This window comes from Hyla sarda, unplaced genomic scaffold (assembly GCF_029499605.1).
Source record: "Hyla sarda isolate aHylSar1 unplaced genomic scaffold, aHylSar1.hap1 scaffold_506, whole genome shotgun sequence".
NCBI classification, from domain to species: Eukaryota; Metazoa; Chordata; class Amphibia; order Anura; family Hylidae; genus Hyla; species Hyla sarda.
The window spans coordinates 20883-46221 of NW_026610517.1; the positions used below are offsets into that span (position 1 = coordinate 20883).

General features: G+C 45.9%; 11 non-coding genes across 11 annotated transcripts; all 11 read right to left on the reverse strand.

The window, feature by feature from the left end:
- Nucleotides 1-715: 715 nt before the first annotated feature.
- LOC130337692 (U2 spliceosomal RNA) lies at nucleotides 716-906 on the reverse strand. The gene has a single exon (XR_008878532.1). It is a non-coding gene; the product is annotated as a U2 spliceosomal RNA (small nuclear RNA).
- Nucleotides 907-2989: 2083 nt separating this feature from the next.
- Nucleotides 2990-3180, reverse strand: LOC130337747 (U2 spliceosomal RNA). Its single transcript, XR_008878584.1, has one exon. It is a non-coding gene; the product is annotated as a U2 spliceosomal RNA (small nuclear RNA).
- Nucleotides 3181-5265: 2085 nt separating this feature from the next.
- LOC130337759 (U2 spliceosomal RNA) lies at nucleotides 5266-5456 on the reverse strand. Its single transcript, XR_008878590.1, has one exon. It is a non-coding gene; the product is annotated as a U2 spliceosomal RNA (small nuclear RNA).
- Nucleotides 5457-7543: 2087 nt separating this feature from the next.
- LOC130337761 (U2 spliceosomal RNA) lies at nucleotides 7544-7734 on the reverse strand. The gene has a single exon (XR_008878591.1). It is a non-coding gene; the product is annotated as a U2 spliceosomal RNA (small nuclear RNA).
- Nucleotides 7735-9813: 2079 nt separating this feature from the next.
- On the reverse strand, nucleotides 9814-10004 carry LOC130337762 (U2 spliceosomal RNA). Its single transcript, XR_008878592.1, has one exon. It is a non-coding gene; the product is annotated as a U2 spliceosomal RNA (small nuclear RNA).
- A 2074-nt stretch (nucleotides 10005-12078) lies between these two features.
- LOC130337763 (U2 spliceosomal RNA) lies at nucleotides 12079-12269 on the reverse strand. Its single transcript, XR_008878593.1, has one exon. It is a non-coding gene; the product is annotated as a U2 spliceosomal RNA (small nuclear RNA).
- A 2090-nt stretch (nucleotides 12270-14359) lies between these two features.
- On the reverse strand, nucleotides 14360-14550 carry LOC130337764 (U2 spliceosomal RNA). Its single transcript, XR_008878594.1, has one exon. It is a non-coding gene; the product is annotated as a U2 spliceosomal RNA (small nuclear RNA).
- A 2088-nt stretch (nucleotides 14551-16638) lies between these two features.
- LOC130337766 (U2 spliceosomal RNA) lies at nucleotides 16639-16829 on the reverse strand. The gene has a single exon (XR_008878596.1). It is a non-coding gene; the product is annotated as a U2 spliceosomal RNA (small nuclear RNA).
- Nucleotides 16830-18906: 2077 nt separating this feature from the next.
- LOC130337767 (U2 spliceosomal RNA) lies at nucleotides 18907-19097 on the reverse strand. The gene has a single exon (XR_008878597.1). It is a non-coding gene; the product is annotated as a U2 spliceosomal RNA (small nuclear RNA).
- A 2088-nt stretch (nucleotides 19098-21185) lies between these two features.
- Nucleotides 21186-21376, reverse strand: LOC130337768 (U2 spliceosomal RNA). Its single transcript, XR_008878598.1, has one exon. It is a non-coding gene; the product is annotated as a U2 spliceosomal RNA (small nuclear RNA).
- Nucleotides 21377-23470: 2094 nt separating this feature from the next.
- Nucleotides 23471-23661, reverse strand: LOC130337769 (U2 spliceosomal RNA). The gene has a single exon (XR_008878599.1). It is a non-coding gene; the product is annotated as a U2 spliceosomal RNA (small nuclear RNA).
- Between the last annotated feature and the right edge of the window lie 1678 nt (nucleotides 23662-25339).

Consider the following 25339-nt stretch of genomic DNA (forward strand, 5'->3'; position numbering starts at 1 on the left):
CTCAAAGTCTGTGCACAGAATTTAGCAAGGGCCTCGCACCTTCTGATGCATCAGGTAGGTGCACAATAGCATAGCCTAACCCTCTGTACTTTGGTCTATATTGATGCGGGACATAGACAGCCAGCTGATGACCAATCCATTAGTGCAATGGATGGCTGGAAGCATTTGTCTTTGCCTTTGCAATACCACAGAAGCAATGCATGGTCAATGTACAGCAATGACACACCTGTGTGAACAGCCAGGAGACCCCCCCCATGTTATGTTACATAGTTACATAGTTAGTACGGTCGAAAAAAGACATATGTCCATCAAGTTCAACCAGGGAATTAAGGGGTAGGGGTGTGGCGCGATATTGGGGAAGGGATGAGATTTTATATTTCTTCATAAGCATTAATCTTATTTTGTCAATTAGGAACATTCAGCACCCACCCGCTATCAAGGCAGCTGCCTATCATGTCATGCCCTACCTGCACAGGTGTGCTGGCTACTCAAATGATCCAATTAAGGAGGCCATTTAGTCAGCAGCAGCAGAAGTCCTGTGCCTGGACGCTCCAACAGCGGCCAGACACGAAGCAGAAGCAGCAGAAGCAGCAGCAGCACCACCTTTTGTTTTTTGGCTGCAGCAGCAGCAGCAAGGCCCACAGGGCTGGCTAGCTGGCTAGCCAGCAAGCAGGTAGCAATGAAAGTAGGAATCTTTCTTTTTAACCCTGTAAGGGGGTGGTGCACTGTACCCGAAGATACTGCCATATCGGGTCAATGCATAGGGCGACGGAAGCAAGCTTCGAAATTGGCCCCCGTTCTCAAAAATCCATTTAATATATGGTCCCCAGATAGGGGACGTATCAGATATTAAACTGATAAGAACAGATACTACACTTGATCTTAGCCAAAAGGCCGAGAAGCGATAACCGTGAAAGGGGCGGGCCCAACAAGGTCCCCTTCATGGGCACTATCACTGCTTGCTGTCAGGGAGGCTGCCAGACAATTTTCCATGCACACTCTGGGCTGGGGGGCAGTCAACCACCAGTACACACAGCAGAACCTAAACCCATACCATTATTGCTAAGCAGCAAGACAGGGGCCCATTGCACTCCCACGGGGCCTTTTTAAATGCAATCCATAACCCGGATTTGCCAGGAACCCTTCTTACTCCTCCTACTTGCATGTGACACTGGGCTTAGGATCTGCATAGGAAACACACACACAAGCACACACCTACCTTTGTTGCCTGCAGATGCCTCCTTGGCTGTCCCCAAACGGTATCAAACCAACACCCACGGGAAGCTGTAAGCATAGAGGACATGCCTGCACCCCATTGGACTTACCTGTGTGGGTTAAATCCGGGTTATTTGACAACCTATGGCGGTGATGGTTCTGCTCAGGCAGAGCAGTGCTGATGCTCCTCATAAAGCTGTCGCTGCTGTGAAGGTTCTAGGTGACATCACAAATCCCTATGGTTACATACACAACAAAGCTGGGTTGTTGTTGTTTACACTCTGCAAGGCCTGTGGAAGTGAGTGACATCATAGCACTGTAGTTCTGAGGGTTCTAGATGGATGCAACAATCTCCTGTTGCTTCTATGAAGGCCATAATAGACGACATCACCAAACAGCTCCATAGTCACATACACAGCAAAGGAGAGATGTTGTTTACACCTAGTGATGTCAGTGGTATTGAGTGACATCACAGCACAGTGCTAAGGCTCCTGGGCCTGGACACAGCAGCGGCTGCAATATCTCAACGGAGAATACGTTTATATATATGTGTGTGTGTGCGCGTATATATATATATATATATATATATATATATATATATATATTCTCCGCCGAAATCACTTTTAAACCCATTTCCACCTTTTTTTCCCTTCTCTTCCTCTTACTTTTTTTTCACGTTTTTTTACGTTTTTCTCCTTTTCGCCTCTTTTCTGGGCGTATTATTCTTCTTTTTCTTCTTTTTTTTCGTCTAATGCATACCCCATCAGTGCAGCAATGCTTATTCAATACCGCCAGCAGATGGAGACACTGGGGGATAATTTTCTAAGGATTTATACTGATTTTTCCTGTCTGAATTTGTCGCACAGAAAGTTGCAGGCCAAATATGTGTGACATTTCTGCGACTTTAGCTTCTAGAGCATTTTTACAACATTATACATAGGTGCTGAATACATAAAAAAAGACTGTTCAGCGACAGACAAGTCGCATCGGCTGAAAGTAGGCCAGAATGTCAGTCCATGTTGGAGCAGGTTTAGATACAGTCTAAAGTATAGATCTCAAAGTCTGTGCACAGAATTTAGCAAGGGCCTCGCACCTTCTGATGCATCAGGTAGGTGCACAATAGCATAGCCTAACCCTCTGTACTTTGGTCTATATTGATGCGGGACATAGACAGCCAGCTGATGACCAATCCATTAGTGCAATGGATGGCTGGAAGCATTTGTCTTTGCCTTTGCAATACCACAGAAGCAATGCATGGTCAATGTACAGCAATGACACACCTGTGTGAACAGCCAGGAGACCCCCCCCATGTTATGTTACATAGTTACATAGTTAGTACGGTCGAAAAAAGACATATGTCCATCAAGTTCAACCAGGGAATTAAGGGGTAGGGGTGTGGCGCGATATTGGGGAAGGGATGAGATTTTATATTTCTTCATAAGCATTAATCTTATTTTGTCAATTAGGAACATTCAGCACCCACCCGCTATCAAGGCAGCTGCCTATCATGTCATGCCCTACCTGCACAGGTGTGCTGGCTACTCAAATGATCCAATTAAGGAGGCCATTTAGTCAGCAGCAGCAGAAGTCCTGTGCCTGGACGCTCCAACAGCGGCCAGACACAAGCAGAAGCAGAAGCAGCAGAAGCAGCAGCAGCACCACCTTTTGTTTTTTGGCTGCAGCAGCAGCAGCAAGGCCCACAGGGCTGGCTAGCTGGCTAGCCAGCAAGCAGGTAGCAATGAAAGTAGGAATCTTTCTTTTTAACCCTGTAAGGGGGTGGTGCACTGTACCCGAAGATACTGCCATATCGGGTCAATGCATAGGGCGACGGAAGCAAGCTTCGAAATCGGCCCCCGTTCTCAAAAATCCATTTAATATATGGTCCCCAGATAGGGGACGTATCAGATATTAAACTGATAAGAACAGATACTACACTTGATCTTAGCCAAAAGGCCGAGAAGCGATAACCGTGAAAGGGGCGGGCCCAACAAGGTCCCCTTCATGGGCACTATCACTGCTTGCTGTCAGGGAGGCTGCCAGACAATTTTCCATGCACACTCTGGGCTGGGGGGCAGTCAACCACCAGTACACACAGCAGAACCTAAACCCATACCATTATTGCTAAGCAGCAAGACAGGGGCCCATTGCACTCCCACGGGGCCTTTTTAAATGCAATCCATAACCCGGATTTGCCAGGAACCCTTCTTACTCCTCCTACTTGCATGTGACACTGGGCTTAGGATCTGCATAGGAAACACACACACAAGCACACACCTACCTTTGTTGCCTGCAGATGCCTCCTTGGCTGTCCCCAAACGGTATCAAACCAACACCCACGGGAAGCTGTAAGCATAGAGGACATGCCTGCACCCCATTGGACTTACCTGTGTGGGTTAAATCCGGGTTATTTGACAACCTATGGCGGTGATGGTTCTGCTCAGGCAGAGCAGTGCTGATGCTCCTCATAAAGCTGTCGCTGCTGTGAAGGTTCTAGGTGACATCACAAATCCCTATGGTTACATACACAACAAAGCTGGGTTGTTGTTGTTTACACTCTGCAAGGCCTGTGGAAGTGAGTGACATCATAGCACTGTAGTTCTGAGGGTTCTAGATGGATGCAACAATCTCCTGTTGCTTCTATGAAGGCCATAATAGACGACATCACCAAACAGCTCCATAGTCACATACACAGCAAAGGAGAGATGTTGTTTACACCTAGTGATGTCAGTGGTATTGAGTGACATCACAGCACAGTGCTAAGGCTCCTGGGCCTGGACACAGCAGCGGCTGCAATATCTCAACGGAGAATACGTTTATATATATGTGTGTGTGTGCGCGTATATATATATATATATATATATATATATATATATATATATATTTCTCCGCCGAAATCACTTTTAAACCCATTTCCACCTTTTTTTCCCTTCTCTTCCTCTTACTTTTTTTTCACGTTTTTTTACGTTTTTCTCCTTTTCGCCTCTTTTCTGGGCGTATTATTCTTCTTTTTCTTCTTTTTTTTCGTCTAATGCATACCCCATCAGTGCAGCAATGCTTATTCAATACCGCCAGCAGATGGAGACACTGGGGGATAATTTTCTAAGGATTTATACTGATTTTTCCTGTCTGAATTTGTCGCACAGAAAGTTGCAGGCCAAATATGTGTGACATTTCTGCGACTTTAGCTTCTAGAGCATTTTTACAACATTATACATAGGTGCTGAATACATAAAAAAAGACTGTTCAGCGACAGACAAGTCGCATCGGCTGAAAGTAGGCCAGAATGTCAGTCCATGTTGGAGCAGGTTTAGATACAGTCTAAAGTATAGATCTCAAAGTCTGTGCACAGAATTTAGCAAGGGCCTCGCACCTTCTGATGCATCAGGTAGGTGCACAATAGCATAGCCTAACCCTCTGTACTTTGGTCTATATTGATGCGGGACATAGACAGCCAGCTGATGACCAATCCATTAGTGCAATGGATGGCTGGAAGCATTTGTCTTTGCCTTTGCAATACCACAGAAGCAATGCATGGTCAATGTACAGCAATGACACACCTGTGTGAACAGCCAGGAGACCCCCCCCATGTTATGTTACATAGTTACATAGTTAGTACGGTCGAAAAAGACATATGTCCATCAAGTTCAACCAGGGAATTAAGGGGTAGGGGTGTGGCGCGATATTGGGGAAGGGATGAGATTTTATATTTCTTCATAAGCATTAATCTTATTTTGTCAATTAGGAACATTCAGCACCCACCCGCTATCAAGGCAGCTGCCTATCATGTCATGCCCTACCTGCACAGGTGTGCTGGCTACTCAAATGATCCAATTAAGGAGGCCATTTAGTCAGCAGCAGCAGAAGTCCTGTGCCTGGACGCTCCAACAGCGGCCAGACACAAGCAGAAGCAGAAGCAGCAGAAGCAGCAGCAGCACCACCTTTTGTTTTTTGGCTGCAGCAGCAGCAGCAAGGCCCACAGGGCTGGCTAGCTGGCTAGCCAGCAAGCAGGTAGCAATGAAAGTAGGAATCTTTCTTTTTAACCCTGTAAGGGGGTGGTGCACTGTACCCGAAGATACTGCCATATCGGGTCAATGCATAGGGCGACGGAAGCAAGCTTCGAAATCGGCCCCCGTTCTCAAAAATCCATTTAATATATGGTCCCCAGATAGGGGACGTATCAGATATTAAACTGATAAGAACAGATACTACACTTGATCTTAGCCAAAAGGCCGAGAAGCGATAACCGTGAAAGGGGCGGGCCCAACAAGGTCCCCTTCATGGGCACTATCACTGCTTGCTGTCAGGGAGGCTGCCAGACAATTTTCCATGCACACTCTGGGCTGGGGGGCAGTCAACCACCAGTACACACAGCAGAACCTAAACCCATACCATTATTGCTAAGCAGCAAGACAGGGGCCCATTGCACTCCCACGGGGCCTTTTTAAATGCAATCCATAACCCGGATTTGCCAGGAACCCTTCTTACTCCTCCTACTTGCATGTGACACTGGGCTTAGGATCTGCATAGGAAACACACACACAAGCACACACCTACCTTTGTTGCCTGCAGATGCCTCCTTGGCTGTCCCCAAACGGTATCAAACCAACACCCACGGGAAGCTGTAAGCATAGAGGACATGCCTGCACCCCATTGGACTTACCTGTGTGGGTTAAATCCGGGTTATTTGACAACCTATGGCGGTGATGGTTCTGCTCAGGCAGAGCAGTGCTGATGCTCCTCATAAAGCTGTCGCTGCTGTGAAGGTTCTAGGTGACATCACAAATCCCTATGGTTCATACACAACAAAGCTGGGTTGTTGTTGTTTACACTCTGCAAGGCCTGTGGAAGTGAGTGACATCATAGCACTGTAGTTCTGAGGGTTCTAGATGGATGCAACAATCTCCTGTTGCTTCTATGAAGGCCATAATAGACGACATCACCAAACAGCTCCATAGTCACATACACAGCAAAGGAGAGATGTTGTTTACACCTAGTGATGTCAGTGGTATTGAGTGACATCACAGCACAGTGCTAAGGCTCCTGGGCCTGGACACAGCAGCGGCTGCAATATCTCAACGGAGAATACGTTTATATATATGTGTGTGTGTGCGCGTATATATATATATATATATATATATATATATATATATATATATATTTCTCCGCCGAAATCACTTTTAAACCCATTTCCACCTTTTTTTCCCTTCTCTTCCTCTTACTTTTTTTTCACGTTTTTTTACGTTTTTCTCCTTTTCGCCTCTTTTCTGGGCGTATTATTCTTCTTTTTCTTCTTTTTTTTCGTCTAATGCATACCCCATCAGTGCAGCAATGCTTATTCAATACCGCCAGCAGATGGAGACACTGGGGGATAATTTTCTAAGGATTTATACTGATTTTTCCTGTCTGAATTTGTCGCACAGAAAGTTGCAGGCCAAATATGTGTGACATTTCTGCGACTTTAGCTTCTAGAGCATTTTTACAACATTATACATAGGTGCTGAATACATAAAAAGCGACTGTTCAGCGACAGACAAGTCGCATCGGCTGAAAGTAGGCCAGAATGTCAGTCCATGTTGGAGCAGGTTTAGATACAGTCTAAAGTATAGATCTCAAAGTCTGTGCACAGAATTTAGCAAGGGCCTCGCACCTTCTGATGCATCAGGTAGGTGCACAATAGCATAGCCTAACCCTCTGTACTTTGGTCTATATTGATGCGGGACATAGACAGCCAGCTGATGACCAATCCATTAGTGCAATGGATGGCTGGAAGCATTTGTCTTTGCCTTTGCAATACCACAGAAGCAATGCATGGTCAATGTACAGCAATGACACACCTGTGTGAACAGCCAGGAGACCCCCCCCATGTTATGTTACATAGTTACATAGTTAGTACGGTCGAAAAAAGACATATGTCCATCAAGTTCAACCAGGGAATTAAGGGGTAGGGGTGTGGCGCGATATTGGGGAAGGGATGAGATTTTATATTTCTTCATAAGCATTAATCTTATTTTGTCAATTAGGAACATTCAGCACCCACCCGCTATCAAGGCAGCTGCCTATCATGTCATGCCCTACCTGCACAGGTGTGCTGGCTACTCAAATGATCCAATTAAGGAGGCCATTTAGTCAGCAGCAGCAGAAGTCCTGTGCCTGGATGCTCCAACAGCGGCCAGACACAAGCAGAAGCAGAAGCAGCAGAAGCAGCAGCAGCACCACCTTTTGTTTTTTGGCTGCAGCAGCAGCAGCAAGGCCCACAGGGCTGGCTAGCTGGCTAGCCAGCAAGCAGGTAGCAATGAAAGTAGGAATCTTTCTTTTTAACCCTGTAAGGGGGTGGTGCACTGTACCCGAAGATACTGCCATATCGGGTCAATGCATAGGGCGACGGAAGCAAGCTTCGAAATCGGCCCCCGTTCTCAAAAATCCATTTAATATATGGTCCCCAGATAGGGGACGTATCAGATATTAAACTGATAAGAACAGATACTACACTTGATCTTAGCCAAAAGGCCGAGAAGCGATAACCGTGAAAGGGGCGGGCCCAACAAGGTCCCCTTCATGGGCACTATCACTGCTTGCTGTCAGGGAGGCTGCCAGACAATTTTCCATGCACACTCTGGGCTGGGGGGCAGTCAACCACCAGTACACACAGCAGAACCTAAACCCATACCATTATTGCTAAGCAGCAAGACAGGGGCCCATTGCACTCCCACGGGGCCTTTTTAAATGCAATCCATAACCCGGATTTGCCAGGAACCCTTCTTACTCCTCCTACTTGCATGTGACACTGGGCTTAGGATCTGCATAGGAAACACACACACAAGCACACACCTACCTTTGTTGCCTGCAGATGCCTCCTTGGCTGTCCCCAAACGGTATCAAACCAACACCCACGGGAAGCTGTAAGCATAGAGGACATGCCTGCACCCCATTGGACTTACCTGTGTGGGTTAAATCCGGGTTATTTGACAACCTATGGCGGTGATGGTTCTGCTCAGGCAGAGCAGTGCTGATGCTCCTCATAAAGCTGTCGCTGCTGTGAAGGTTCTAGGTGACATCACAAATCCCTATGGTTACATACACAACAAAGCTGGGTTGTTGTTGTTTACACTCTGCAAGGCCTGTGGAAGTGAGTGACATCATAGCACTGTAGTTCTGAGGGTTCTAGATGGATGCAACAATCTCCTGTTGCTTCTATGAAGGCCATAATAGACGACATCACCAAACAGCTCCATAGTCACATACACAGCAAAGGAGAGATGTTGTTTACACCTAGTGATGTCAGTGGTATTGAGTGACATCACAGCACAGTGCTAAGGCTCCTGGGCCTGGACACAGCAGCGGCTGCAATATCTCAACGGAGAATACGTTTATATATATGTGTGTGTGTGCGCGTATATATATATATATATATATATATATATATATATATATATATTCTCCGCCGAAATCACTTTTAAACCCATTTCCACCTTTTTTTCCCTTCTCTTCCTCTTACTTTTTTTTCACGTTTTTTTACGTTTTTCTCCTTTTCGCCTCTTTTCTGGGCGTATTATTCTTCTTTTTCTTCTTTTTTTTCGTCTAATGCATACCCCATCAGTGCAGCAATGCTTATTCACTACCGCCAGCAGATGGAGACACTGGGGGATAATTTTCTAAGGATTTATACTGATTTTTCCTGTCTGAATTTGTCGCACAGAAAGTTGCAGGCCAAATATGTGTGACATTTCTGCGACTTTAGCTTCTAGAGCATTTTTACAACATTATACATAGGTGCTGAATACATAAAAAGCGACTGTTCAGCGACAGACAAGTCGCATCGGCTGAAAGTAGGCCAGAATGTCAGTCCATGTTGGAGCAGGTTTAGATACAGTCTAAAGTATAGATCTCAAAGTCTGTGCACAGAATTTAGCAAGGGCCTCGCACCTTCTGATGCATCAGGTAGGTGCACAATAGCATAGCCTAACCCTCTGTACTTTGGTCTATATTGATGCGGGACATAGACAGCCAGCTGATGACCAATCCATTAGTGCAATGGATGGCTGGAAGCATTTGTCTTTGCCTTTGCAATACCACAGAAGCAATGCATGGTCAATGTACAGCAATGACACACCTGTGTGAACAGCCAGGAGACCCCCCCCATGTTATGTTACATAGTTACATAGTTAGTACGGTCGAAAAAAGACATATGTCCATCAAGTTCAACCAGGGAATTAAGGGGTAGGGGTGTGGCGCGATATTGGGGAAGGGATGAGATTTTATATTTCTTCATAAGCATTAATCTTATTTTGTCAATTAGGAACATTCAGCACCCACCCGCTATCAAGGCAGCTGCCTATCATGTCATGCCCTACCTGCACAGGTGTGCTGGCTACTCAAATGATCCAATTAAGGAGGCCATTTAGTCAGCAGCAGCAGAAGTCCTGTGCCTGGACGCTCCAACAGCGGCCAGACACAAGCAGAAGCAGAAGAAGCAGCAGCAGCACCACCTTTTGTTTTTTGGCTGCAGCAGCAGCAGCAAGGCCCACAGGGCTGGCTAGCTGGCTAGCCAGCAAGCAGGTAGCAATGAAAGTAGGAATCTTTCTTTTTAACCCTGTAAGGGGGTGGTGCACTGTACCCGAAGATACTGCCATATCGGGTCAATGCATAGGGCGACGGAAGCAAGCTTCGAAATCGGCCCCCGTTCTCAAAAATCCATTTAATATATGGTCCCCAGATAGGGGACGTATCAGATATTAAACTGATAAGAACAGATACTACACTTGATCTTAGCCAAAAGGCCGAGAAGCGATAACCGTGAAAGGGGCGGGCCCAACAAGGTCCCCTTCATGGGCACTATCACTGCTTGCTGTCAGGGAGGCTGCCAGACAATTTTCCATGCACACTCTGGGCTGGGGGGCAGTCAACCACCAGTACACACAGCAGAACCTAAACCCATACCATTATTGCTAAGCAGCAAGACAGGGGCCCATTGCACTCCCACGGGGCCTTTTTAAATGCAATCCATAACCCGGATTTGCCAGGAACCCTTCTTACTCCTCCTACTTGCATGTGACACTGGGCTTAGGATCTGCATAGGAAACACACACACAAGCACACACCTACCTTTGTTGCCTGCAGATGCCTCCTTGGCTGTCCCCAAACGGTATCAAACCAACACCCACGGGAAGCTGTAAGCATAGAGGACATGCCTGCACCCCATTGGACTTACCTGTGTGGGTTAAATCCGGGTTATTTGACAACCTATGGCGGTGATGGTTCTGCTCAGGCAGAGCAGTGCTGATGCTCCTCATAAAGCTGTCGCTGCTGTGAAGGTTCTAGGTGACATCACAAATCCCTATGGTTACATACACAACAAAGCTGGGTTGTTGTTGTTTACACTCTGCAAGGCCTGTGGAAGTGAGTGACATCATAGCACTGTAGTTCTGAGGGTTCTAGATGGATGCAACAATCTCCTGTTGCTTCTATGAAGGCCATAATAGACGACATCACCAAACAGCTCCATAGTAACATACACAGCAAAGGAGAGATGTTGTTTACACCTAGTGATGTCAGTGGTATTGAGTGACATCACAGCACAGTGCTAAGGCTCCTGGGCCTGGACACAGCAGCGGCTGCAATATCTCAACGGAGAATACGTTTATATATATGTGTGTGTGTGCGCGTATATATATATATATATATATATATATATATTTCTCCGCCGAAATCACTTTTAAACCCATTTCCACCTTTTTTTCCCTTCTCTTCCTCTTACTTTTTTTTCACGTTTTTTTACGTTTTTCTCCTTTTCGCCTCTTTTCTGGGCGTATTATTCTTCTTTTTCTTCTTTTTTTTCGTCTAATGCATACCCCATCAGTGCAGCAATGCTTATTCAATACCGCCAGCAGATGGAGACACTGGGGGATAATTTTCTAAGGATTTATACTGATTTTTCCTGTCTGAATTTGTCGCACAGAAAGTTGCAGGCCAAATATGTGTGACATTTCTGCGACTTTAGCTTCTAGAGCATTTTTACAACATTATACATAGGTGCTGAATACATAAAAAGCGACTGTTCAGCGACAGACAAGTCGCATCGGCTGAAAGTAGGCCAGAATGTCAGTCCATGTTGGAGCAGGTTTAGATACAGTCTAAAGTATAGATCTCAAAGTCTGTGCACAGAATTTAGCAAGGGCCTCGCACCTTCTGATGCATCAGGTAGGTGCACAATAGCATAGCCTAACCCTCTGTACTTTGGTCTATATTGATGCGGGACATAGACAGCCAGCTGATGACCAATCCATTAGTGCAATGGATGGCTGGAAGCATTTGTCTTTGCCTTTGCAATACCACAGAAGCAATGCATGGTCAATGTACAGCAATGACACACCTGTGTGAACAGCCAGGAGACCCCCCCCATGTTATGTTACATAGTTACATAGTTAGTACGGTCGAAAAAAGACATATGTCCATCAAGTTCAACCAGGGAATTAAGGGGTAGGGGTGTGGCGCGATATTGGGGAAGGGATGAGATTTTATATTTCTTCATAAGCATTAATCTTATTTTGTCAATTAGGAACATTCAGCACCCACCCGCTATCAAGGCAGCTGCCTATCATGTCATGCCCTACCTGCACAGGTGTGCTGGCTACTCTAATGATCCAATTAAGGAGGCCATTTAGTCAGCAGCAGCAGAAGTCCTGTGCCTGGACGCTCCAACAGCGGCCAGACACAAGCAGAAGCAGAAGCAGCAGAAGCAGCAGCAGCACCACCTTTTGTTTTTTGGCTGCAGCAGCAGCAGCAAGGCCCACAGGGCTGGCTAGCTGGCTAGCCAGCAAGCAGGTAGCAATGAAAGTAGGAATCTTTCTTTTTAACCCTGTAAGGGGGTGGTGCACTGTACCCGAAGATACTGCCATATCGGGTCAATGCATAGGGCGACGGAAGCAAGCTTCGAAATCGGCCCCCGTTCTCAAAAATCCATTTAATATATGGTCCCCAGATAGGGGACGTATCAGATATTAAACTGATAAGAACAGATACTACACTTGATCTTAGCCAAAAGGCCGAGAAGCGATAACCGTGAAAGGGGCGGGCCCAACAAGGTCCCCTTCATGGGCACTATCACTGCTTGCTGTCAGGGAGGCTGCCAGACAATTTTCCATGCACACTCTGGGCTGGGGGGCAGTCAACCACCAGTACACACAGCAGAACCTAAACCCATACCATTATTGCTAAGCAGCAAGACAGGGGCCCATTGCACTCCCACGGGGCCTTTTTAAATGCAATCCATAACCCGGATTTGCCAGGAACCCTTCTTACTCCTCCTACTTGCATGTGACACTGGGCTTAGGATCTGCATAGGAAACACACACACAAGCACACACCTACCTTTGTTGCCTGCAGATGCCTCCTTGGCTGTCCCCAAACGGTATCAAACCAACACCCACGGGAAGCTGTAAGCATAGAGGACATGCCTGCACCCCATTGGACTTACCTGTGTGGGTTAAATCCGGGTTATTTGACAACCTATGGCGGTGATGGTTCTGCTCAGGCAGAGCAGTGCTGATGCTCCTCATAAAGCTGTCGCTGCTGTGAAGGTTCTAGGTGACATCACAAATCCCTATGGTTACATACACAACAAAGCTGGGTTGTTGTTGTTTACACTCTGCAAGGCCTGTGGAAGTGAGTGACATCATAGCACTGTAGTTCTGAGGGTTCTAGATGGATGCAACAATCTCCTGTTGCTTCTATGAAGGCCATAATAGACGACATCACCAAACAGCTCCATAGTCACATACACAGCAAAGGAGAGATGTTGTTTACACCTAGTGATGTCAGTGGTATTGAGTGACATCACAGCACAGTGCTAAGGCTCCTGGGCCTGGACACAGCAGCGGCTGCAATATCTCAACGGAGAATACGTTTATATATATGTGTGTGTGTGCGCGTATATATATATATATATATATATATATATATATATATATATATATATTTCTCCGCCGAAATCACTTTTAAACCCATTTCCACCTTTTTTTCCCTTCTCTTCCTCTTACTTTTTTTTCACGTTTTTTTACGTTTTTCTCCTTTTCGCCTCTTTTCTGGGCGTATTATTCTTCTTTTTCTTCTTTTTTTTCGTCTAATGCATACCCCATCAGTGCAGCAATGCTTATTCAATACCGCCAGCAGATGGAGACACTGGGGGATAATTTTCTAAGGATTTATACTGATTTTTCCTGTCTGAATTTGTCGCACAGAAAGTTGCAGGCCAAATATGTGTGACATTTCTGCGACTTTAGCTTCTAGAGCATTTTTACAACATTATACATAGGTGCTGAATACATAAAAAGCGACTGTTCAGCGACAGACAAGTCGCATCGGCTGAAAGTAGGCCAGAATGTCAGTCCATGTTGGAGCAGGTTTAGATACAGTCTAAAGTATAGATCTCAAAGTCTGTGCACAGAATTTAGCAAGGGCCTCGCACCTTCTGATGCATCAGGTAGGTGCACAATAGCATAGCCTAACCCTCTGTACTTTGGTCTATATTGATGCGGGACATAGACAGCCAGCTGATGACCAATCCATTAGTGCAATGGATGGCTGGAAGCATTTGTCTTTGCCTTTGCAATACCACAGAAGCAATGCATGGTCAATGTACAGCAATGACACACCTGTGTGAACAGCCAGGAGACCCCCCCCATGTTATGTTACATAGTTACATAGTTAGTACGGTCGAAAAAAGACATATGTCCATCAAGTTCAACCAGGGAATTAAGGGGTAGGGGTGTGGCGCGATATTGGGGAAGGGATGAGATTTTATATTTCTTCATAAGCATTAATCTTATTTTGTCAATTAGGAACATTCAGCACCCACCCGCTATCAAGGCAGCTGCCTATCATGTCATGCCCTACCTGCACAGGTGTGCTGGCTACTCAAATGATCCAATTAAGGAGGCCATTTAGTCAGCAGCAGCAGAAGTCCTGTGCCTGGACGCTCCAACAGCGGCCAGACACAAGCAGAAGCAGAAGCAGCAGAAGCAGCAGCAGCACCACCTTTTGTTTTTTGGCTGCAGCAGCAGCAGCAAGGCCCACAGGGCTGGCTAGCTGGCTAGCCAGCAAGCAGGTAGCAATGAAAGTAGGAATCTTTCTTTTTAACCCTGTAAGGGGGTGGTGCACTGTACCCGAAGATACTGCCATATCGGGTCAATGCATAGGGCGACGGAAGCAAGCTTCGAAATCGGCCCCCGTTCTCAAAAATCCATTTAATATATGGTCCCCAGATAGGGGACGTATCAGATATTAAACTGATAAGAACAGATACTACACTTGATCTTAGCCAAAAGGCCGAGAAGCGATAACCGTGAAAGGGGCGGGCCCAACAAGGTCCCCTTCATGGGCACTATCACTGCTTGCTGTCAGGGAGGCTGCCAGACAATTTTCCATGCACACTCTGGGCTGGGGGGCAGTCAACCACCAGTACACACAGCAGAACCTAAACCCATACCATTATTGCTAAGCAGCAAGACAGGGGCCCATTGCACTCCCACGGGGCCTTTTTAAATGCAATCCATAACCCGGATTTGCCAGGAACCCTTCTTACTCCTCCTACTTGCATGTGACACTGGGCTTAGGATCTGCATAGGAAACACACACACAAGCACACACCTACCTTTGTTGCCTGCAGATGCCTCCTTGGCTGTCCCCAAACGGTATCAAACCAACACCCACGGGAAGCTGTAAGCATAGAGGACATGCCTGCACCCCATTGGACTTACCTGTGTGGGTTAAATCCGGGTTATTTGACAACCTATGGCGGTGATGGTTCTGCTCAGGCAGAGCAGTGCTGATGCTCCTCATAAAGCTGTCGCTGCTGTGAAGGTTCTAGGTGACATCACAAATCCCTATGGTTACATACACAACAAAGCTGGGTTGTTGTTGTTTACACTCTGCAAGGCCTGTGGAAGTGAGTGACATCATAGCACTGTAGTTCTGAGGGTTCTAGATGGATGCAACAATCTCCTGTTGCTTCTATGAAGGCCATAATAGACGACATCACCAAACAGCTCCATAGTCACATACACAGCAAAGGAGAGATGTTGTTTACACCTAGTGATGTCAGTGGTATTGAGTGACATCACAGCACAGTGCTAAGGCTCCTGGGCCTGGACACAGCAGCGGCTGCAATATCTCAACGGAGAATACGTTTATATATATGTGTGTGTGTGCGCGTATATATATATATATATATATATATATATATATATATATATATATTTCTCCGCCGAAATCACTTTTAAACCCATTTCCACCTTTTTTTCCCTTCTCTTCCTCTTACTTTTTTTTCACGTTTTTTTACGTTTTTCTCCTTTTCGCCTCTTTTCTGGGCGTATTATTCTTCTTTTTCTTCTTTTTTTTCGTCTAATGCATACCCCATCAGTGCAGCAATGCTTATTCAATACCGCCAGCAGATGGAGACACTGGGGGATAATTTTCTAAGGATTTATACTGATTTTTCCTGTCTGAATTTGTCGCACAGAAAGTTGCAGGCCAAATATGTGTGACATTTCTGCGACTTTAGCTTCTAGAGCATTTTTACAACATTATACATAGGTGCTGAATACATAAAAAGCGACTGTTCAGCGACAGACAAGTCGCATCGGCTGAAAGTAGGCCAGAATGTCAGTCCATGTTGGAGCAGGTTTAGATACAGTCTAAAGTATAGATCTCAAAGTCTGTGCACAGAATTTAGCAAGGGCCTCGCACCTTCTGATGCATCAGGTAGGTGCACAATAGCATAGCCTAACCCTCTGTACTTTGGTCTATATTGATGCGGGACATAGACAGCCAGCTGATGACCAATCCATTAGTGCAATGGATGGCTGGAAGCATTTGTCTTTGCCTTTGCAATACCACAGAAGCAATGCATGGTCAATGTACAGCAATGACACACCTGTGTGAACAGCCAGGAGACCCCCCCCATGTTATGTTACATAGTTACATAGTTAGTACGGTCGAAAAAAGACATATGTCCATCAAGTTCAACCAGGGAATTAAGGGGTAGGGGTGTGGCGCGATATTGGGGAAGGGATGAGATTTTATATTTCTTCATAAGCATTAATCTTATTTTGTCAATTAGGAACATTCAGCACCCACCCGCTATCAAGGCAGCTGCCTATCATGTCATGCCCTACCTGCACAGGTGTGCTGGCTACTCAAATGATCCAATTAAGGAGGCCATTTAGTCAGCAGCAGCAGAAGTCCTGTGCCTGGACGCTCCAACAGCGGCCAGACACAAGCAGAAGCAGAAGCAGCAGAAGCAGCAGCAGCACCACCTTTTGTTTTTTGGCTGCAGCAGCAGCAGCAAGGCCCACAGGGCTGGCTAGCTGGCTAGCCAGCAAGCAGGTAGCAATGAAAGTAGGAATCTTTCTTTTTAACCCTGTAAGGGGGTGGTGCACTGTACCCGAAGATACTGCCATATCGGGTCAATGCATAGGGCGACGGAAGCAAGCTTCGAAATCGGCCCCCGTTCTCAAAAATCCATTTAATATATGGTCCCCAGATAGGGGACGTATCAGATATTAAACTGATAAGAACAGATACTACACTTGATCTTAGCCAAAAGGCCGAGAAGCGATAACCGTGAAAGGGGCGGGCCCAACAAGGTCCCCTTCATGGGCACTATCACTGCTTGCTGTCAGGGAGGCTGCCAGACAATTTTCCATGCACACTCTGGGCTGGGGGGCAGTCAACCACCAGTACACACAGCAGAACCTAAACCCATACCATTATTGCTAAGCAGCAAGACAGGGGCCCATTGCACTCCCACGGGGCCTTTTTAAATGCAATCCATAACCCGGATTTGCCAGGAACCCTTCTTACTCCTCCTACTTGCATGTGACACTGGGCTTAGGATCTGCATAGGAAACACACACACAAGCACACACCTACCTTTGTTGCCTGCAGATGCCTCCTTGGCTGTCCCCAAACGGTATCAAACCAACACCCACGGGAAGCTGTAAGCATAGAGGACATGCCTGCACCCCATTGGACTTACCTGTGTGGGTTAAATCCGGGTTATTTGACAACCTATGGCGGTGATGGTTCTGCTCAGGCAGAGCAGTGCTGATGCTCCTCATAAAGCTGTCGCTGCTGTGAAGGTTCTAGGTGACATCACAAATCCCTATGGTTACATACACAACAAAGCTGGGTTGTTGTTGTTTACACTCTGCAAGGCCTGTGGAAGTGAGTGACATCATAGCACTGTAGTTCTGAGGGTTCTAGATGGATGCAACAATCTCCTGTTGCTTCTATGAAGGCCATAATAGACGACATCACCAAACAGCTCCATAGTCACATACACAGCAAAGGAGAGATGTTGTTTACACCTAGTGATGTCAGTGGTATTGAGTGACATCACAGCACAGTGCTAAGGCTCCTGGGCCTGGACACAGCAGCGGCTGCAATATCTCAACGGAGAATACGTTTATATATATGTGTGTGTGTGCGCGTATATATATATATATATATATATATATATATATATATATATATATCTCCGCCGAAATCACTTTTAAACCCATTTCCACCTTTTTTTCCCTTCTCTTCCTCTTACTTTTTTTTCACGTTTTTTTACGTTTTTCTCCTTTTCGCCTCTTTTCTGGGCGTATTATTCTTCTTTTTCTTCTTTTTTTTCGTCTAATGCATACCCCATCAGTGCAGCAATGCTTATTCAATACCGCCAGCAGATGGAGACACTGGGGGATAATTTTCTAAGGATTTATACTGATTTTTCCTGTCTGAATTTGTCGCACAGAAAGTTGCAGGCCAAATATGTGTGACATTTCTGCGACTTTAGCTTCTAGAGCATTTTTACAACATTATACATAGGTGCTGAATACATAAAAAGCGACTGTTCAGCGACAGACAAGTCGCATCGGCTGAAAGTAGGCCAGAATGTCAGTCCATGTTGGAGCAGGTTTAGATACAGTCTAAAGTATAGATCTCAAAGTCTGTGCACAGAATTTAGCAAGGGCCTCGCACCTTCTGATGCATCAGGTAGGTGCACAATAGCATAGCCTAACCCTCTGTACTTTGGTCTATATTGATGCGGGACATAGACAGCCAGCTGATGACCAATCCATTAGTGCAATGGATGGCTGGAAGCATTTGTCTTTGCCTTTGCAATACCACAGAAGCAATGCATGGTCAATGTACAGCAATGACACACCTGTGTGAACAGCCAGGAGACCCCCCCCATGTTATGTTACATAGTTACATAGTTAGTACGGTCGAAAAAAGACATATGTCCATCAAGTTCAACCAGGGAATTAAGGGGTAGGGGTGTGGCGCGATATTGGGGAAGGGATGAGATTTTATATTTCTTCATAAGCATTAATCTTATTTTGTCAATTAGGAACATTCAGCACCCACCCGCTATCAAGGCAGCTGCCTATCATGTCATGCCCTACCTGCACAGGTGTGCTGGCTACTCAAATGATCCAATTAAGGAGGCCATTTAGTCAGCAGCAGCAGAAGTCCTGTGCCTGGACGCTCCAACAGCGGCCAGACACAAGCAGAAGCAGAAGCAGCAGCAGCACCACCTTTTGTTTTTTGGCTGCAGCAGCAGCAGCAAGGCCCACAGGGCTGGCTAGCTGGCTAGCCAGCAAGCAGGTAGCAATGAAAGTAGGAATCTTTCTTTTTAACCCTGTAAGGGGGTGGTGCACTGTACCCGAAGATACTGCCATATCGGGTCAATGCATAGGGCGACGGAAGCAAGCTTCGAAATCGGCCCCCGTTCTCAAAAATCCATTTAATATATGGTCCCCAGATAGGGGACGTATCAGATATTAAACTGATAAGAACAGATACTACACTTGATCTTAGCCAAAAGGCCGAGAAGCGATAACCGTGAAAGGGGCGGGCCCAACAAGGTCCCCTTCATGGGCACTATCACTGCTTGCTGTCAGGGAGGCTGCCAGACAATTTTCCATGCACACTCTGGGCTGGGGGGCAGTCAACCACCAGTACACACAGCAGAACCTAAACCCATACCATTATTGCTAAGCAGCAAGACAGGGGCCCATTGCACTCCCACGGGGCCTTTTTAAATGCAATCCATAACCCGGATTTGCCAGGAACCCTTCTTACTCCTCCTACTTGCATGTGACACTGGGCTTAGGATCTGCATAGGAAACACACACACAAGCACACACCTACCTTTGTTGCCTGCAGATGCCTCCTTGGCTGTCCCCAAACGGTATCAAACCAACACCCACGGGAAGCTGTAAGCATAGAGGACATGCCTGCACCCCATTGGACTTACCTGTGTGGGTTAAATCCGGGTTATTTGACAACCTATGGCGGTGATGGTTCTGCTCAGGCAGAGCAGTGCTGATGCTCCTCATAAAGCTGTCGCTGCTGTGAAGGTTCTAGGTGACATCACAAATCCCTATGGTTACATACACAACAAAGCTGGGTTGTTGTTGTTTACACTCTGCAAGGCCTGTGGAAGTGAGTGACATCATAGCACTGTAGTTCTGAGGGTTCTAGATGGATGCAACAATCTCCTGTTGCTTCTATGAAGGCCATAATAGACGACATCACCAAACAGCTCCATAGTCACATACACAGCAAAGGAGAGATGTTGTTTACACCTAGTGATGTCAGTGGTATTGAGTGACATCACAGCACAGTGCTAAGGCTCCTGGGCCTGGACACAGCAGCGGCTGCAATATCTCAACGGAGAATACGTTTATATATATGTGTGTGTGTGCGCGTATATATATATATATATATATATATATATATATATATATATATATTTCTCCGCCGAAATCACTTTTAAACCCATTTCCACCTTTTTTTCCCTTCTCTTCCTCTTACTTTTTTTTCACGTTTTTTTACGTTTTTCTCCTTTTCGCCTCTTTTCTGGGCGTATTATTCTTCTTTTTCTTCTTTTTTTTCGTCTAATGCATACCCCATCAGTGCAGCAATGCTTATTCAATACCGCCAGCAGATGGAGACACTGGGGGATAATTTTCTAAGGATTTATACTGATTTTTCCTGTCTGAATTTGTCGCACAGAAAGTTGCAGGCCAAATATGTGTGACATTTCTGCGACTTTAGCTTCTAGAGCATTTTTACAACATTATACATAGGTGCTGAATACATAAAAAGCGACTGTTCAGCGACAGACAAGTCGCATCGGCTGAAAGTAGGCCAGAATGTCAGTCCATGTTGGAGCAGGTTTAGATACAGTCTAAAGTATAGATCTCAAAGTCTGTGCACAGAATTTAGCAAGGGCCTCGCACCTTCTGATGCATCAGGTAGGTGCACAATAGCATAGCCTAACCCTCTGTACTTTGGTCTATATTGATGCGGGACATAGACAGCCAGCTGATGACCAATCCATTAGTGCAATGGATGGCTGGAAGCATTTGTCTTTGCCTTTGCAATACCACAGAAGCAATGCATGGTCAATGTACAGCAATGACACACCTGTGTGAACAGCCAGGAGACCCCCCCCATGTTATGTTACATAGTTACATAGTTAGTACGGTCGAAAAAAGACATATGTCCATCAAGTTCAACCAGGGAATTAAGGGGTAGGGGTGTGGCGCGATATTGGGGAAGGGATGAGATTTTATATTTCTTCATAAGCATTAATCTTATTTTGTCAATTAGGAACATTCAGCACCCACCCGCTATCAAGGCAGCTGCCTATCATGTCATGCCCTACCTGCACAGGTGTGCTGGCTACTCAAATGATCCAATTAAGGAGGCCATTTAGTCAGCAGCAGCAGAAGTCCTGTGCCTGGACGCTCCAACAGCGGCCAGACACAAGCAGAAGCAGAAGCAGCAGAAGCAGCAGCAGCACCACCTTTTGTTTTTTGGCTGCAGCAGCAGCAGCAAGGCCCACAGGGCTGGCTAGCTGGCTAGCCAGCAAGCAGGTAGCAATGAAAGTAGGAATCTTTCTTTTTAACCCTGTAAGGGGGTGGTGCACTGTACCCGAAGATACTGCCATATCGGGTCAATGCATAGGGCGACGGAAGCAAGCTTCGAAATCGGCCCCCGTTCTCAAAAATCCATTTAATATATGGTCCCCAGATAGGGGACGTATCAGATATTAAACTGATAAGAACAGATACTACACTTGATCTTAGCCAAAAGGCCGAGAAGCGATAACCGTGAAAGGGGCGGGCCCAACAAGGTCCCCTTCATGGGCACTATCACTGCTTGCTGTCAGGGAGGCTGCCAGACAATTTTCCATGCACACTCTGGGCTGGGGGGCAGTCAACCACCAGTACACACAGCAGAACCTAAACCCATACCATTATTGCTAAGCAGCAAGACAGGGGCCCATTGCACTCCCACGGGGCCTTTTTAAATGCAATCCATAACCCGGATTTGCCAGGAACCCTTCTTACTCCTCCTACTTGCATGTGACACTGGGCTTAGGATCTGCATAGGAAACACACACACAAGCACACACCTACCTTTGTTGCCTGCAGATGCCTCCTTGGCTGTCCCCAAACGGTATCAAACCAACACCCACGGGAAGCTGTAAGCATAGAGGACATGCCTGCACCCCATTGGACTTACCTGTGTGGGTTAAATCCGGGTTATTTGACAACCTATGGCGGTGATGGTTCTGCTCAGGCAGAGCAGTGCTGATGCTCCTCATAAAGCTGTCGCTGCTGTGAAGGTTCTAGGTGACATCACAAATCCCTATGGTTACATACACAACAAAGCTGGGTTGTTGTTGTTTACACTCTGCAAGGCCTGTGGAAGTGAGTGACATCATAGCACTGTAGTTCTGAGGGTTCTAGATGGATGCAACAATCTCCTGTTGCTTCTATGAAGGCCATAATAGACGACATCACCAAACAGCTCCATAGTCACATACACAGCAAAGGAGAGATGTTGTTTACACCTAGTGATGTCAGTGGTATTGAGTGACATCACAGCACAGTGCTAAGGCTCCTGGGCCTGGACACAGCAGCGGCTGCAATATCTCAACGGAGAATACGTTTATATATATGTGTGTGTGTGCGCGTATATATATATATATATATATATATATATATATATATATATATATTTCTCCGCCGAAATCACTTTTAAACCCATTTCCACCTTTTTTTCCCTTCTCTTCCTCTTACTTTTTTTTCACGTTTTTTTACGTTTTTCTCCTTTTCGCCTCTTTTCTGGGCGTATTATTCTTCTTTTTCTTCTTTTTTTTTTTTTTCGTCTAATGCATACCCCATCAGTGCAGCAATGCTTATTCAATACCGCCAGCAGATGGAGACACTGGGGGATAATTTTCTAAGGATTTATACTGATTTTTCCTGTCTGAATTTGTCGCACAGAAAGTTGCAGGCCAAATATGTGTGACATTTCTGCGACTTTAGCTTCTAGAGCATTTTTACAACATTATACATAGGTGCTGAATACATAAAAAGCGACTGTTCAGCGACAGACAAGTCGCATCGGCTGAAAGTAGGCCAGAATGTCAGTCCATGTTGGAGCAGGTTTAGATACAGTCTAAAGTATAGATCTCAAAGTCTGTGCACAGAATTTAGCAAGGGCCTCGCACCTTCTGATGCATCAGGTAGGTGCACAATAGCATAGCCTAACCCTCTGTACTTTGGTCTATATTGATGCGGGACATAGACAGCCAGCTGATGACCAATCCATTAGTGCAATGGATGGCTGGAAGCATTTGTCTTTGCCTTTGCAATACCACAGAAGCAATGCATGGTCAATGTACAGCAATGACACACCTGTGTGAACAGCCAGGAGACCCCCCCCATGTTATGTTACATAGTTACATAGTTAGTACGGTCGAAAAAAGACATATGTCCATCAAGTTCAACCAGGGAATTAAGGGGTAGGGGTGTGGCGCGATATTGGGGAAGGGATGAGATTTTATATTTCTTCATAAGCATTAATCTTATTTTGTCAATTAGGAACATTCAGCACCCACCCGCTATCAAGGCAGCTGCCTATCATGTCATGCCCTACCTGCACAGGTGTGCTGGCTACTCAAATGATCCAATTAAGGAGGCCATTTAGTCAGCAGCAGCAGAAGTCCTGTGCCTGGACGCTCCAACAGCGGCCAGACACAAGCAGAAGCAGAAGCAGCAGAAGCAGCAGCAGCACCACCTTTTGTTTTTTGGCTGCAGCAGCAGCAGCAAGGCCCACAGGGCTGGCTAGCTGGCTAGCCAGCAAGCAGGTAGCAATGAAAGTAGGAATCTTTCTTTTTAACCCTGTAAGGGGGTGGTGCACTGTACCCGAAGATACTGCCATATCGGGTCAATGCATAGGGCGACGGAAGCAAGCTTCGAAATCGGCCCCCGTTCTCAAAAATCCATTTAATATATGGTCCCCAGATAGGGGACGTATCAGATATTAAACTGATAAGAACAGATACTACACTTGATCTTAGCCAAAAGGCCGAGAAGCGATAACCGTGAAAGGGGCGGGCCCAACAAGGTCCCCTTCATGGGCACTATCACTGCTTGCTGTCAGGGAGGCTGCCAGACAATTTTCCATGCACACTCTGGGCTGGGGGGCAGTCAACCACCAGTACACACAGCAGAACCTAAACCCATACCATTATTGCTAAGCAGCAAGACAGGGGCCCATTGCACTCCCACGGGGCCTTTTTAAATGCAATCCATAACCCGGATTTGCCAGGAACCCTTCTTACTCCTCCTACTTGCATGTGACACTGGGCTTAGGATCTGCATAGGAAACACACACACAAGCACACACCTACCTTTGTTGCCTGCAGATGCCTCCTTGGCTGTCCCCAAACGGTATCAAACCAACACCCACGGGAAGCTGTAAGCATAGAGGACATGCCTGCACCCCATTGGACTTACCTGTGTGGGTTAAATCCGGGTTATTTGACAACCTATGGCGGTGATGGTTCTGCTCAGGCAGAGCAGTGCTGATGCTCCTCATAAAGCTGTCGCTGCTGTGAAGGTTCTAGGTGACATCACAAATCCCTATGGTTACATACACAACAAAGCTGGGTTGTTGTTGTTTACACTCTGCAAGGCCTGTGGAAGTGAGTGACATCATAGCACTGTAGTTCTGAGGGTTCTAGATGGATGCAACAATCTCCTGTTGCTTCTATGAAGGCCATAATAGACGACATCACCAAACAGCTCCATAGTCACATACACAGCAAAGGAGAGATGTTGTTTACACCTAGTGATGTCAGTGGTATTGAGTGACATCACAGCACAGTGCTAAGGCTCCTGGGCCTGGACACAGCAGCGGCTGCAATATCTCAACGGAGAATACGTTTATATATATGTGTGTGTGTGCGCGTATATATATATATATATATATATATATATATATATATATATATATATTTCTCCGCCGAAATCACTTTTAAACCCATTTCCACCTTTTTTTCCCTTCTCTTCCTCTTACTTTTTTTTCACGTTTTTTTACGTTTTTCTCCTTTTCGCCTCTTTTCTGGGCGTATTATTCTTCTTTTTCTTCTTTTTTTTCGTCTAATGCATACCCCATCAGTGCAGCAATGCTTATTCAATACCGCCAGCAGATGGAGACACTGGGGGATAATTTTCTAAGGATTTATACTGATTTTTCCTGTCTGAATTTGTCGCACAGAAAGTTGCAGGCCAAATATGTGTGACATTTCTGCGACTTTAGCTTCTAGAGCATTTTTACAACATTATACATAGGTGCTGAATACATAAAAAGCGACTGTTCAGCGACAGACAAGTCGCATCGGCTGAAAGTAGGCCAGAATGTCAGTCCATGTTGGGCAGGTTTAGATACAGTCTAAAGTATAGATCTCAAAGTCTGTGCACAGAATTTAGCAAGGGCCTCGCACCTTCTGATGCATCAGGTAGGTGCACAATAGCATAGCCTAACCCTCTGTACTTTGGTCTATATTGATGCGGGACATAGACAGCCAGCTGATGACCAATCCATTAGTGCAATGGGATGGCTGGAAGCATTTGTCTTTGCCTTTGCAAATACCACAGAAGCAATGCATGGTCAATGTACAGCAATGACACACCTGTGTGAACAGCCAGGAGACCCCCCCATGTTATGTTACATAGTTACATAGTTAGTACGGTCGAAAAAAGGACATATGTCC